At 47.0% G+C, this 12,179-nt stretch overlaps 1 protein-coding gene across 1 annotated transcript in view; it reads right to left on the bottom strand.

Moving 5' to 3' along the window:
• LOC149359517 (uncharacterized) overlaps nucleotides 1–11,674 on the bottom strand; it is a 52,534-nt gene extending 40,860 nt beyond the window's left edge. The window contains exon 1 of the mRNA XM_089571722.1: nucleotides 11,376–11,674. The gene's annotated coding sequence lies outside the window, so the exon portion shown is untranslated. The remainder of the gene's footprint in view (nucleotides 1–11,375) is intronic.
• Nucleotides 11,675–12,179: the final 505 nt, after the last annotated feature.

Here is a 12,179-nt window from a genome sequence, read left to right as displayed (position 1 = left end):
CACATAATGTCGAGGCATTGAAAACGTCGGACCAAAGTGAATTTTCAGTATGTCGTAACTAATGATGTCTTCATTTCCACAATACAAAAAGCAGAAGCTTCATTAAGGTAAAGATGACGAGGGCACAAATAATTTTACCTGTGCTTGATGATTTTTGATGTGTAAAACGAAATAAAATGGGCGGCGCAAACTCGCTGGCGCATAAACAGTATAAATCAAAAGCAAAATTCAAAACTGTTCTATTACCTGCAAGTGAACCGTTGCGACCAAAAAGATTTTATGTTGTTCTGTCGGTATGGTTAGCTGTCGAGTGAATTTACCTATCAGCAACTCTCCTGAGTCTCTGGAAGCTGACCAACTGACCTTGCATTGATGTGCGTCTTTTCTCTAGCGCTATGATTTCTTCCAAAAGCTATGCACCATCTTGACCCTACAATATTTGTTGAATTGACGAATGCTTTGTAAAACGTATAAAACCTATTGGATAAAGTACGTATGTTACTAATTTATATATTTCTGCGTCAAGAAACGAAAAATGTCCCCATTTTCGGCCACCGCAGTATGGCTGATACGCCGAGCATCGCAGAGTTAACGAATGTCAAAGCAGAACGCGCGCCACGTAAGTCAGCAATCGGATGGACAGAGTGGGACACACAAGCAGCATATTAAAAATATCGATTCGTGAACATGTACAGGAGTATGTATACGCCACAGAGATATACGCCCTCGGAATACATTAATTCCCTGTTGCCTGAGCCGGCAAGTTAGCGCATAAAGGTAATACGGGCAGAGGGTATTCTTGCTGCACGCAACAACAAAAGCGATTCAGGGGAACAAATCTACGCAGGTACTGAATATGCGAGCCTTAAAACTTGCTTTCACTAAAGAGTATGAATAAACCAGGCAAGCCTAGTAAAATTTATAGCATATATAGAAGTAATACGAGAAATATTTAGCCTTGGCAGAAGGTATACACAGCAGTGGCTATTCGTCAGTGATCGTATGACGGTTAACCGTGCGAGCATTGTACTCACGGGCGTAAAAGAAAGACGAATATTTTGAGCGTTATCTCTCGACTCCCTGATACAACATCCAGGAGTGGCAAGTTTCCTAGCTTCTATTAGGCATGACATGTCCCACATCACGACAATTCATGAAGCCAGGGTGTGGACAGAAGCTGTACATAAATTACTGCGGAAATTATAACAGTATGAGAGTGCGATAAGCGCATCTAGTGCTCATGTGATGCGCTCTGCGTACAAAGGCGTAATAATTGCTGAATGATTGTCGATATATTGTTCTTTCCTTTTAGTTCTCGGCAACCATCTGAAAACTTCCGCCTCTCATCTTTAAAACCGTACCGTACATCCAACAACGAAACATGCGGTCTGGTTTCTGCCTGCGGAAGTATACGTATTCACACGACCACGCACAGCGTGATACCACCGCTCTGCTCCGTTTCAGCGAGCGCCGCATTTCAGTGTCCAACCATTTCCCTGCTTTGGCACTTCTCGCTACGCTCACGCGAAGATCGTTGCGGACGTCGAACCCGGGACCATCGTATATCAGAAGAGCGCCAGTTAGCTACGCACCGCTCCTCTCCTCGGTATATACGCCTCTGCCCTCTTCTCGGATCGCGCGGGTCCGTTCGAGGCGGTAGCCGCGCGGCAGGATGCTTGCCGCCGCAGATAGGGTGGTATCTCCTCCCACGGGGGGCTCCGAACCGTTTAAGATTGCACGTTCACGCACAACGGATTTGACGGCATTGACAAGGGGTACAAACGGGTGAGGTGGCACTGATTCCTCCTCCTCCTCCTCTGCCCGGTCGTACACAGGATACAAGGGAACTAAATTTAGAACATTTCTTAGCGCAGCTGCGATCTGGCGGCGTGGATGGATCAATTTTATTGCATCACTTATGGATCGGGGCTATGGCTCGCACCGCCGTTGCCAGTATATTTAAGCGGCCATGTGGCTTCGTTTCGCAGTTTTTGTTTTCACTTTGAGAGAGAAAGGAATTTTAATGAGTGAAAGGTGGAGAGGTCGGCCGGTGGTAACATGGCCCTGGCTTGCTACTCCACAATGTTTTCACTTTCATTCCTATTCTGGTTCTTTGCCGCTCTATACTGTCCTCTTCCTGTGGTTTCTATTATTCATATTCCTCTAGTAAATGCTAGTATATAATGCGGGGTTTGCTACATGTGCATTTTTTTCAAATAACTCATATTAGCCTCTTTTTTCCTTCCTCTTATTAACTTGTACCTGCCTTCTTAACTTGTTTACTTCTGTTTTCAGCAGTTTGTATTCTGTGTTGTATATCTGTTGTTTTCTTTGATGAATCCCCCCCTATGTAATGCCCGCATTGGGCCTTTAGGGTATTGAAATAAAATTAAAATAATACAGACTATATTAAATTGATATTATTGTAGTTTCTGTGGCGGTTCGCGCGATTTACCCTTTTTATCTCTTATATGTAGCTCTGGGGCCACCTGTGAAGAGGTGCTTGCAAGCACATCCGTACATGGCAGGCTCTAATTAAATTTTCACGTGACAAGGCTCTCTCCCCCCGCGGTGGCTCAAAGGTGCCTGCTGCTGTAATAAGCCCATGGTCTCGAGATCGGCCGCCATCGCATCTCGACAACGGCTATGCATTCATGTCTCAATGCACGTAAGAAGACATTAGATAGTTGAAATTGATCAAGACTGCTCAACAATGCCATGCCTCACAGACCTGCTGCAGCTTTGGCGTGAAGAAAAATTCTTTTACTTTGAAGTCCGGCTCATCATCGCGCTGGGTTATACGAACTGAATTCCACCACTACGCTTTCTTGGACGTGCACCTAAATCTCAGCACAAAAGCATTCCTCCATTTTCGGTTTCCTCATGATGAGTGCGTTTCCTTGCTCGACACCACTTCAGCTGCAGAACGTCATATCTACCGCGGCACTGTGGCGGACATGCGGTACAACTGGCGTGCATAAGAAAACTAGCTGTGCACTATAAAGAGCTGCTCATTGCGAAGTGAGGCTAAACATTTGGAGCCTTCCTTGTGTAACCCTTATTTCTCTTTGGGCCGTAGCAAGCTCAATTATAAATGGTTGTCGCTCATAAGGCGGTGAAACCAAAACCGGTATCAAGTGTGGATACGAACCTACGGACAAGACTTAAGAGGTGCGAACTGGGGGATTGGAGGGAGGGGGTGCTTGCTTCATATTTAGTGTACTTTGCATTTCTGTAAAGAAATGTCTGGCGATCTAGCATTGCTAAGCACGAAATATTATGCAAAAGCACAGTATTTTGCAGGTGGACACCACTTCATCGGGATCTGGAAGTGCGATTGAGGTGTTATGTTTCCTTTACCATCGGTTATGTTTCCTTTACCCAAAACGCCCTGCCCGTGTCCACTTGTCGTTCTCTGCTAGGGTATACCTTTAACACCAGTTTGTTGCCTCATCAACTCGGCACCCTTCCTATTCCTAAACGCTACTACCTTCGTTTTTCTTTATATTGCTCGCAGTGTCATCCTCAATTACTTTTCATTAGCTTGCAAGTTCGTGCAGTATTAGTGAGTACGAGCCAGATAAAACAATTATATATTTGCCTTCCTCAACAACGTAATGATAACCGTTTTATTTGCAGCTCATATACGGGTCGCTCAAGCTTACTGTGACAAACAAAACCTATTCAGTGTCCGGAACTCTCGCAGACCAATTTCTCTGCGAACACACATGCCTACCGTATACAGGGTGTTTCTCCTCAGACTTTCTGCAATTTTTAAAAATAAACTATTTGAATTAGATGCGCGCTTTTTCTGGCATATCATTGTCAGTGGTGTAGTACATCATAATGCAGCTAAGACGTGCTAACTAGCAGGCTTGTTAACCAATATTTAATAGTTAACTTTTAAACTATTACCGTAGGGCTCCTTAATTATTGAGAGGCATGTAGCCCACCGTAAGTAATGTCCATATCCGTTTTTAGAATTGCGAGAACGCGATTATCCTCGGCGCTGTGGCCCAACAAATTTCGCCTACATCGCGCCAAAATACATGCGGTTTGAGAAGCTTGCAGGCAAAGCAACCTCTCCAGTGAACCTAACTCGTCGAGATAGCCGAAATTTGTTGGGCCACAGCGCCGAGGATAATCGCGTTCTCGAAATTCTAAAAACGGATATGGACATTACTTCTGGTGGGCTACATGCCTCTCAATAATTAAGGAGCCGAACGTTAATAGTTTAAAAGTTAACTATTAAATATTGGTTAACAAGCCTGCTAGTTAGCACGTCTTAGCTGCATTATGATGTACTACATCACTGACAATGCTATGCCAGAAAAAGCGCGCATCTAATTCAAATAGCTTATTTTTAAAAATTGCAGAAAGTCTTAGGTGAAACACCCTGTATATATCAATGGTTAAAAGGCACAAGTAGGCAAATAATGGTTTAATAAATGGTCACCCGAGCATACAGCTAATCCGCGTTGACATCAACGGTACGAAACGGTTTTTGGGATAAAGACTGGTCCCACTTAGTGAAATGTTCAAGGGATTGACCCAAGATGGAGAAGATTTGCATTAATGAAGTAAATGCTCATTACCGTCTGCCAAGCGCAGCCAAACACTAACACAGGCAACTTGTTGATCAAGATTGCCTCGCCCTGCCATTTCCTAGCCGTCCTGGTTACCTTGAAAGGCTTAAACACCTGATTTTATTTGCGTGTGTCCGTCTCTGCAGTGACGCCTAAGACATTAAAGTACATGGATCCCCACATGGTATTCGCTACGACCATTAAATATTGAATTCTTTGTCTTAAGATATTTCGGTTTCACTAACTATACGATGACGGTGACGTGCAAAAAAGTATTTAGGTCACGTGAGGCAAGAACAAACTACAAGATAACCGCTCATAACTCGTTTGTTTTCATTCGCAGCTCTTGAAGCAAGCAGGCTTAAGCACCGCAGTGATTGAAACTGCGTATCAGGGATTATTTTGCAGCTTTTTTCATGCCTCACGTGACCAAAACACATCTCACAAGTCACAGCCATCGTTTGGTTGATGAAACCGCAACATCATGAGTGATAAGAAATTCAATATAAAATAATCAGCTGTCACAGGGGAATGCCTCGGGCTAATGCGTGATTTTAAAGAAGAAAATGGGTGGTATTCATAGCACCGCCGCAGCGTGGCGTCGATTTAGTGAAAATCGCAAATACTTATAGTCCTCAATTCACTCCCCGCAGCCACCATTGCATTTCCTATTCACTCGCACGAGCGCGCCACAGTTGCGTTTGCCATCAGGCGATTTCTTGCAAAATTATCCTGTAAACGTGAAATTAAAGCGTTCAGAGTTACCTCATACGCTATTTATTTTTCTATATATTTGTTACGAGATAATACAACGCGATATATCCAGGGGATGTCCAACTAATTAAAGTTTACCGTAATCCAATAAGCCGAGAAGCCGGAAGCAAACTGCCAAGTGCGATATGCCTAGATAGTCATCTGATTAGACAGCATATGCACGCAAGAGTTTACGGTTAAAACAGATTACGTCGATACCAACCACTCTTTGTTTCCTCTTCTCCTGAACGGCAAATAACACCCGATAATGAGTCTGCGATAAACAGACAGTAAATACATTCTGCCTTCGTCGTCTCAGGCTTGTTGGCTTGGCAGACGGAGACGCTTGACTTTGTTTGGGAGCAAACGTTAAAGGGCAACTGCAGCACTTTTCTGAGAATTTCGCGATATTCAAGGATTCAAAACTATATAGGCTGCAGATAAAGCATGCCAAGTTTTTTTGCGCTGACATTTAAAACAGTGACGTAATCGACGATTTAATTTTGCGCTCCTCCTCAATGCACCGGAGGAGTGCAGGAAAATTCGGCGTGACGTCACGGAAGGTATGATTTCAAATTACCGCTGTCGTCAGCCACACCCTACCCTGACACGTTAGACGCTGCCAAACAACTCTCGGAAAGGTTTGCCTTTGGTGGCATTGGTTTTTTCCTTCAGAGCAGGCGTTTGTGCGTTGGAAATCTACCGATACCTTCGATGACGTCATCATGCGCCCCCCACTTGGCGTTTTGCGCTGCGGAGATTACGTAATCGGCGATTACGTCACTATTTCAAGTGCTGGCCCAAAAACACTTCGTATGCTTTATCTGCAAGTTTCACATATTCGACCCTTTTAAGCTCGTTGATTTCTAAAACATATGCTGTTTCCCTTTAAAGCGGTCGACGCCAACCAGGGACCCCCCTAAGGCCTCCCTGTGTTGTCGCTTCCGGACACCACCCACGTATACTTTGTGGACAGATCAGCCGTCAGCAAAGCTAGCACAGAAAAATGCGGCCGGGCGGCCACTTTGTGGCCATGAGTAACGCGCTGACAGCCGCCTGTCGCGAATCGAAGATGTATTTGGTGTCAGACAGGCATCGCCCATTACGCTATCTCCGATCCCCGACGCGCGCGTACAGCTGCTGGCAGAGAAAAGCTAGCGGCACCCTCGACACCACTGGATACGCGGCGCCCTGTCCGCCAATCCATTACCCGCAAATCGCGAAGCAGCGACGGCCAGCTCCGCGCATGCGCTGCAGCGGGGAGAGTTATCGCGAGTCTCCGGAGCCTGAATGGCGGGAAGCGCGAAGCGTCTCACGGCGCAAAATCAACCGACACCGGAATGCCAAAAATTGCACTAAATACGGCGTTCACAGCTTTCGGACATCCCTGCTTCAGTTCTGCAAAGCCCTATGACGACACGGAAAAGATGCCCTGGGATCCGGCCTCGAGACATAACAGAGGCAGAGCCAACAAAGCGCCCGTGTCGTGTCTCTGCCTTCTTCTGTGTCCTCGCTTTTTCACGCTACGTTTCGAAAAATACAAATGCTCCAACTCGCCCAGTTTAGCTTACTTGTGACGACTCCCTCGTCCACACCTACAGCCCGGCTGATACACCAACGAGAAGCCATTCCCTTTTTCTTCTGTCTTTCGCACCTCTCTTCGCCAACAGTGGCGGCTCAACAAAATAAAGCAGGCCATGCATCAGTCTTCCAACAGCGCACGCGTGATTGTAAACGCCAGTCAGGTGTAGCCAGCGTCAGTCTTTGCTGCAGACATTACAAGCAGGGCCTATTAATAGCCTCCGAAAGACCATCGCACGAGTTTTAGCTCTCCTACAACACGAGTTTTAGCTCCCCTGCAACAAGCTCCAGCGGAGTATACCAAACACCTGCACTTCTTGCAACCCCATCCTCACGGCGCCGATATGGCGGCCTGCAGGGAGGCAGCCATTGCACCGCGTCTTTCATTTTCCTGGTGTCTTCACGCTGCCATATGCAAGTTGCAACGTCCAGTAGCGCAATTATCTCTGTGCGCAGCCGCCGCTATTGCTAAGTGGTTATGACGCTCGGCTGCTGGCCTGAAAGTCGCGGGTTCGATCTCTTCTGTGGCTGTCGTATAGCGATGGCCAGTATAGCGTGCGTTGTCAGTGCACTTTAAAGAATTCCCGGTGGTCGAAATCGCTCATAGCCTCCGTCGCTCTGAAACCCATTAAAACCCAATAAAAAAAAACGTGTACTCGAAGATCCGCTTTATCATGACACTGCAGGATAAAAAGGACTTGTCTGTGTGTGGACGGTCCGAGCATACATATATGCTTAAACCAACATGGTTATTTCTTAATTTCTTAACTTATTTAGCTCATAAAGCTCTCCGTGCAAAAAGACAGCAGTGCAACGCAGGCCCGCGTCCCCTGTCATCGTCCGCCATACCCCCCCCCCCCCCCCCCCCCCCCCCATGGCGTCGGCCAATTCTCATGAACCTGCTTGTGACAATACAGGGAGGAGGTATCCCCGACAATGGAGCGAGGGAACTATCACCTTTCATCTGCCACGCCCTGCATTCCATGGTAGAGAGAGGGTGCGGTAGATGGTCCTTGGCGATCACAAAATGAACAAGGGAGGGGAAAACCTCAGGTTGCTTGAGCCAACGTTTCGACTAGAGGACTTGTCTTCGTCTGGGCCCTGCAACGCCCTGCATTGTCAGGCTAGCAAGAACGCGAGAATCGGCCGACACTATTAGCTGGAAGAAGGTCCTTTGACGGGGAAAGGCCGCTTTGTTGTTGGGTTGTATACGAGTATAGTCAACCTTCATGAAGCAGCTACTGCGGCATGGTGCGACCACTGAGGGATGAACTGATGAATTAATAGCGGTCTTTTTTTTCAAAACGAGGACAATAGTTGGCGCCGCCTGCCCACGATATTCGTTTGTTTGTTGAGTGATGATACTACGCGCCCTAGTGCAGTAGCCGTTTTATGGGGAAAGGGGGGCGTAAGGCGCGGCACTTATCCCATGAAATGAGAAACTGCCTATAGGAACGCAATGCCAAATCATGTTTTTTCGACGCAGGAAGCCCAAGAAGTGCGTTCAGGAAAAAGGATCACCTACTCCCTCCTAGAGTCGCCGATAGATACTTCCCTGGAACGCTATAGCAAGCACAAACAGTGACGTTCCCAAGTAATCGACAACAAAAATACTCATCTACTCCCTACACAGAAAGAAGCAAAAATGAAGTCAGCTGTCCTGTAACGCACTCCCTTTTATTAAAGGGAGTTTCCTAAAGGGCACCTTACTCTCATTTTACTCCCTTATAGGCGTATTCTTGTTTAGATTATATAAGCTGAACCTGTAAACATGCCACTATTTTCTCAGATATGCGCCGCCCATATTATCAACAAATATCGATCGGCCCAAAACGCGTCGCAGCGGATGCCCTTAGCAAGAGGAATGTACAGGATTGAAACAATTATCCCGGTCATTCAGAAAGACAAACCAATACATTAGAAACAATAAAAGAAAGTCAAGCGAAACATTAAAATTAATAGCGGTCGTACTTTACAACTTTCGCGATTGATTCTTTTTTTTCCCTTCGCCATCAGCGTCTTCTGCGCCGGCGAATGCCATAACTTGCTTAGCCGTCAAGAATGACCTCACAAGTCGCAGTTACCAATGGCCAAAGAATCGGTCGGTAAAAGAATCCATACAAAAGGCGACCCCTGGTAGTTATGACACACGATGGCCACACCTTTAAACCGAGAGTTCATTAACAGATATCACTGTGGAAGTCGTGACTGAAAAGGTATTAATGCATACAAAAAGCATTGCAGCGTTTTGATAATGTAAACTGAGCCCTTCTTCCTGTTCAAAGTAGGGAGTGGTATGGATGAAAGGGGATAATCCCTTCCCTCTATGGACCCCTCACTCCACTGTGGCGCCGCTCCCTTCATTGTCCCGCTAGCAGGGCAATGAGAATCGCCCAACGCCATTGGCTGGAAGGGGACCCTTTGACATGGGAAACGCCCCTGAGCTCTTGAGTTGTATCCGATTGTAGTAAACGAGATGCTGGGAGTTGATTTGCTACAGCCTTATCCGTTTATGGGCTACTTAACGGCGTCTGTCTATAACACAATGATATCGCTCTGTGACGCATAGCCGGTCCCGCCGTCAGCTGCAGGTCCCTCAAGTGATGTCACTTTATAGCTGATCGATCCCACCACGTTCTGAAGCTCCGGTTATCTCTATTGATAGCTGAATGGCGGTCAGTTCAGCGCACCCTGTACGAAGATTGCAGTCTTCAAGATATACACATGGCGCTCTCTATCGGTCTTATAAGAATGCCTAGCTACCAATGCTTGAGACGTTGCGACCGGCTTTTCGTTAAATTGGTCACTTCAGCTTGGACTTCAGCCTCTACGCCTTGGGCACAGCGAATATGCATGGTGTATGCTTCTAAACGTTCCAGTCGCATCGTGTTGTTGCATGGTATTTGTTTGAGGTCATGCACCTTGCATGAAATGAGGCGCCTTTGTAAGACCTTGGACAACTCCACAGTAAGAATTTATTACTCTGCGGCTGCCAGTTAAAGATGCGGAATTATAAGAACGGTGAAAGTGTCACCTATACACCCGTCTCATTTACAAAGCATACGACAAAAGTAACGGATTTCTTTCAGCTCTTGCAACGTGTCAACACGAGATTGACAGTTTCGGGTAGTTTTAAAAACGAGGTACGTTTTCAGGGCCGCTGTCAAGAATGCACGCGTCCAGCATTATTGGAGAAAAATTATGAATATTGGAAATATTGTAAGCTATTGAAAGTAATGGTCAATTCTTCCGATGCCTAGCGAAAAAATTTCTTTTAAAGTTTTTCCAACGCTCGCATCGAGCAATTAAGACTGCCGAAGAAAAGCAACGCGGAACTTTCTTGACGACAGCAAAGGCGTCAATAGCAAAAAAAAAAAAAAAAAACAAATGCAAGCGCTCACGAGAGATCTGAAGATGTATTGAGTGTTATAATGAAATCCTACAATATATGGCAAGACTGCGTTCATGAACTCTTTCCCGTTGAAAAATGCTTTTGTCAGAATTGTTGGGTATGGCAAGGATGACAATACAACAATGCGAGCAGCGCTAGAAACAGTTGTTCACCTATGCAGGAGATGACTCCGATAATGGGCCCAGAAGTAGAAAGCCCAGTTGTAATTCAAAACGAAAGTTTGTAACGGTCTACTTTAAGAAATGTTTCACATGGCTTTATAGTTCTCATGCGCAAAGTTCATTTCGTACTTTCTTGCCAATCTAGGCTGCGACAGTAGGGCCGGCAGTGCCTTGCTCCCGAATAACGCTGGTGGGGGCATTAAAAATCAAGTTCACATTACAGCAGGGAACAACTTAAAAACACCAAACTTGAACTTAAAAAAACAGCAGTAGTTAACACTGACCCATGGTCCGCGGCGTCCTGTATTACTCCGCGAGCAAATCACAGCAATAAACAAAATAAGCTTTTTAATGTTTGAGTTCATTGAACAAGCCAGGTATCAAAATTCTAGACGTTCAATTTTTTTCCTTCTGATTACTTCCTTCTCCACGCAAAAAAAAAGTTTTAGCAACGGGCTACTTTTTTGTCGTGGAGGAATTCTGTGCGGCGGGCCTGAATGAGGGCGGAGCTTCAGGGCAGTCTTTAGTTGTATCCGACTGTAGAATTGATCATATCATATCAGCGATGGCTCGTGTGATGCCAGTCGTAGGTGGCGTGCGCGGCATGAAAACAAACTCAATACAATAGTCCTGGGCGCGTGACAGTGCAATCAAATGAGCCGCGAAAAAAGAAATGACGAAGCATTGTTTTTCTTGGATAGTGTCATCGCTGCAGTATTTAACATTATTTAAATGACATTATTATATGGTGGATAGTGACGTGCGAGCTATCTAGTGGGCTACAGGCAGGTCAGCATCTCGAATGATTTTCGCGGAATAATATCGAAGAATCCTCATTCGTATCTCCGAGTATACAGCACGTGATCGTCGATCATGACTCACCGAGTCACGCCAAACCTGGGCGACGTCCACCGAAGACAGGCCGCCGACAAAACGCCTCGCAATTTCTCTCTCTGGATGGCGAAGCACGCGCGGCTGCCGTCATCGGGAGTAGCAACCGCCAGCAATACATAAGCGCTGAAAAGGCTTTCTATGGGAATGAAACTACGCGCCAGCGAGGCCTATTCGCTCGGGTTGTCGTCGTTGCCACCGTCGGCAAGTGGCAGTCGGCATCGCACTACGCGGCGACATGTACGCGCGACAACACGCGGCTCCCCTCCGAAGCGACCGCCCCCTGGTGCCGGCAGCGCAAGCACACACAACGCGCGAGCGCTCACGGGGAGCCCGCAAACCGGGGCGGGCGGCTGGGAAGGCAGGCCGTTCGGGCCGCGGGGGAGGTCCCCGGCCGGACGGACACCTCCCCCTGACTGGCCCTCCGCTCCTGACGCAACACCGCCTACGGAAGCAGCTGCGGAGCGGGTACGAAAATAAAATAAATGAAAGGAAAGGAAGTAGGGGTAGAAAACAAGTTTGCCGCCGCCAAGAGCTGTCAACAAGGCACAACGTCAGGGGAGGAGAGCATCGTCGGGCGGCTGCATCGCTCGGCCGTGCCCGTCCCACCGTGGAAGACGTCCACGCAGACAGCGCCATGGCCCTTCGGGGGCCGCTGTTGCCACACGGCGGTAGAGGAAGGACTCTGGAGTCACTCAGCAGCTGACGAGTGCGGCATAGCCGTGGAAGGGTCACGTTTCTTCAAGAAGGTCGAGTGAACAACTGCGCATACGCTGGTTGTAAAGCTCTGGCTGG

Source organism: Amblyomma mixtum, chromosome 2 (genome assembly GCF_055824585.1).
Source record: "Amblyomma mixtum isolate Tamu chromosome 2, ASM5582458v1, whole genome shotgun sequence".
Classification (NCBI taxonomy): domain Eukaryota; kingdom Metazoa; phylum Arthropoda; class Arachnida; order Ixodida; family Ixodidae; genus Amblyomma; species Amblyomma mixtum.
This window is presented reverse-complemented; position numbering and strand designations above follow the sequence as displayed.